Source organism: Grammomys surdaster, unplaced genomic scaffold, assembly GCF_004785775.1.
Source record: "Grammomys surdaster isolate TR1022 unplaced genomic scaffold, NIH_TR_1.0 125580, whole genome shotgun sequence".
NCBI lineage: Eukaryota > Metazoa > Chordata > Mammalia > Rodentia > Muridae > Grammomys > Grammomys surdaster.
Genome location: NW_021620426.1, coordinates 33,037 through 35,930, shown reverse-complemented (window position 1 = coordinate 35,930; position 2,894 = coordinate 33,037). Strand labels below are relative to the sequence as shown.

General features: G+C 40.4%; 1 pseudogene; it reads left to right on the top strand.

The window, feature by feature from the left end:
* Window positions 1-1,995: 1,995 nt before the first annotated feature.
* LOC114638347 overlaps window positions 1,996-2,894 on the top strand; it is a 6,233-nt pseudogene continuing 5,334 nt past the window's right edge.

Genomic DNA, 2,894 nt, shown 5'->3' with positions numbered 1-2,894 from the left:
GAAAGAGAGAAATAAAGAATGACAAAGAAGCCAACTGAAAGTGGAGTGTGGGACAGAATTAGAGATTCTGAGACATAAAAACACCTTTGAGATATTTGAAGACCATTTTTGTCCTGACTACTACAGTTGCTGAAGAGTATTTGGAGCAGACACAGTAGAGGGAACAGTATATAAAGAAATGCATGAAGGAGCTGAAAGTACAGATTATCATTGCAGATGCTTCCTTTTTTAAAATGAAACTTTGTTTCATTTTACTTTGTTCCATAAATTTAATGATCAAATTCTTTTTCTAGGCTGGATTGACTCATAACTCATAAATCATAAAACAGTGGTATTTAAGCCCAAATTTCTTAATTGTTTTTTCCTTATAAGATATCTTTTTCTCCTCTGTGAAGTATTTGCTAGAAAATCTTCAAAGAAAATTGGTCATATTCTCATTCCTTACTATGGTTTGGATAAGTGTCCCTGCAGGCCTGAATGTTGATGTCTTAAGCTCTGTTTGTAGTATTCTTGGGAAATATTGGAACCTGTAAAAGGTTAGGCCTAGTAGGAAGTCATCAGAACCCTGAAAGAATGCCCTTTACAGGGACATTTGAACTCTAAAATCTTTCCCCTATCCCTTCATTCTACAAACAGATTTCAAGTCTATATGCTTCTACCATGATATGTTACCTTGTCAAAGGCCAAAGCAGTGAAATCAATGGACTGTGTACTGAACCCCCAAAATGATATTTATTCTTTTAAGCTTATTGTCTCAGAAGTTTCTTGAATAATATGCACCTTTTTTCTGCCTGAACACTTTGAAATTTGGAGGACTGTGGAGATTCAATGTTAAGACAAATGGAATGTCTTAGTTAGACAGCTTTGTCTTAATTCTGGTTTATTGAACCTATTTGACTTTCAATATTAAAAAACTTAATTTATTTCCTCTAGTGTAAATCAGTGGTCATAGTAACAGTGGCTATAAAAGAAATAGTTCTAAATGACCTAGCTACGCTTATCATGAAACATTGTCTCATTTAAAGCTATTTTCCTTCTCTATACTTTGTCATAAGATTCTGAATTAAATTTCTTAGATACTGTTATGGTGAGTCTTTATCAACTTCCCTGGATTTAGAATCTTTATGTATTCATATCTCTGGGTGTGTCTATGAGAGAGTTTTAAAAATGGATTGTAGAACTAAACAGAGAATTTGTAACAGATAAATCTTGAATGGCTGAGAAACATTTAAAGAAATGTTCAAAGTCCTTAATCATCAGGGAAATGCAAATCAAAAATCAAAATGACCCTGAAATTTCACCTCACACCAGTCAGAATGGATAGGATAAGATAAAAAAAAAAACCCTCAGGTGACAGCACATATTGGTGAGGATGTGGAGAAAGAGGAACACTCCTCCATTGCTGGTGAGATTGCAAACTGGTACAATCAGTCTGGAAATCAGTCTGGTGGTTCCTCAGAAAGTTGGACATACTTCTACCTGAGGACCCAGCTATAATACTCCTGGGCATATACCCAAAAGACACTGCCATACTACAAGGTCACATGCTCTACCATGTTCATTGCAGCCTTATTTGTAAAAACCAGAAGCTGGAAAGAACCCAGATGTCCTTCACCAGAGGAATGGATACAGAAAATGTGGTTCATTTACACAATGGAATACTATTTAGCTATTAAGAATGAGGAAGTCATGAGTTTTGCAGGCAAATCAATGAAAGTAGAAAATATCATGCTGAGTGAGGTAACTCAGACCCAAAGAGACGTGAATGGTATGTAGTCATTAATAAGTGGATATTAGCCATAAAGTACAAAATATCCAGGATATAATCCACAGAACTCAACAATCAGATGGGCCGAGCCCAAGTGAGGATGCTTCAATCCTACTTGGCAAGGAGACGAAAGCAATCACTGTGGCCACAGGGAGGGAGGGATCTGGGTAGTAGATGGAAGGTAAAGGGTAAAAGGAGATCATGATCAAGTATTGGGGCAGGGGGTCATGACTGAAGCCCTGCTAGCCAGCAAAGAGAATGGAAAAAGGCAACCTCAGAAGGTAGGAGGTGGGGGACCCTCTAGAATGTACCAGAGACTCAGGAGGTGAGAGACTCTCAGTATTCAAAGGGAGAAACCTTACATGAATTGCCCAACAGTGGGGAGAGGGAACTTGTAGAATCCACCTCCCATAGAAAGGCAGGGCATCAAGTGGAGGGATGGGATTGCCATCCCACAGTCAAAAACAAAATCTCTGACCTATAATTGTTCCTGTCTACAAAAACTGCAGGGACAAAAAAGGAGAAGACACTGTGGGAAAGGAGTTCCAGTGACAGGCTCAAATTGGGATTTATCTCAAGGGGAAGCTTCAAGGCCTGACACTATTACTGATGCTACGGTGTGCTTACAGACAGGAGCCTAGCGTGGCTGCCCTCTGAGAGGCCCAGCAAACAGCTGACTGAAACAGATGTGTATACTTACACTCAACCAATAGACAGAAGCCAGGGACCCTTGTGATTGAATTAGGGAATGGTTATAAAAAGTTGAGGAGGAAGGAGACACCATAGGAAGACCAGCAATCTCAATTAACCTGAGATCTCTTGGACATTGAGCCACCAATCATGCAGCATATACTAGCTGGTCTGAGGCCTGACACATATACAGCAGAGGACTACCTAGTCTAGCCTAGGTGAGAGAAGATGCACCGAATCCTTGAGAGACTTGTGACCCCAGTGAGTGGTGAGGCCTGAGGGGTCCGGTGGGGATATTCTCTTGAAGATAGAGGGGAGGATGAATGGATTGAAGAACTGGTGGAGGGCGGACCAGAATGAGGATAACAACTGGACTGTAAAAAAGAGATAGGGAGAGGGAGAGGGAGAGGGAGAGGGAGAGGGAGAGGGAGAGGGA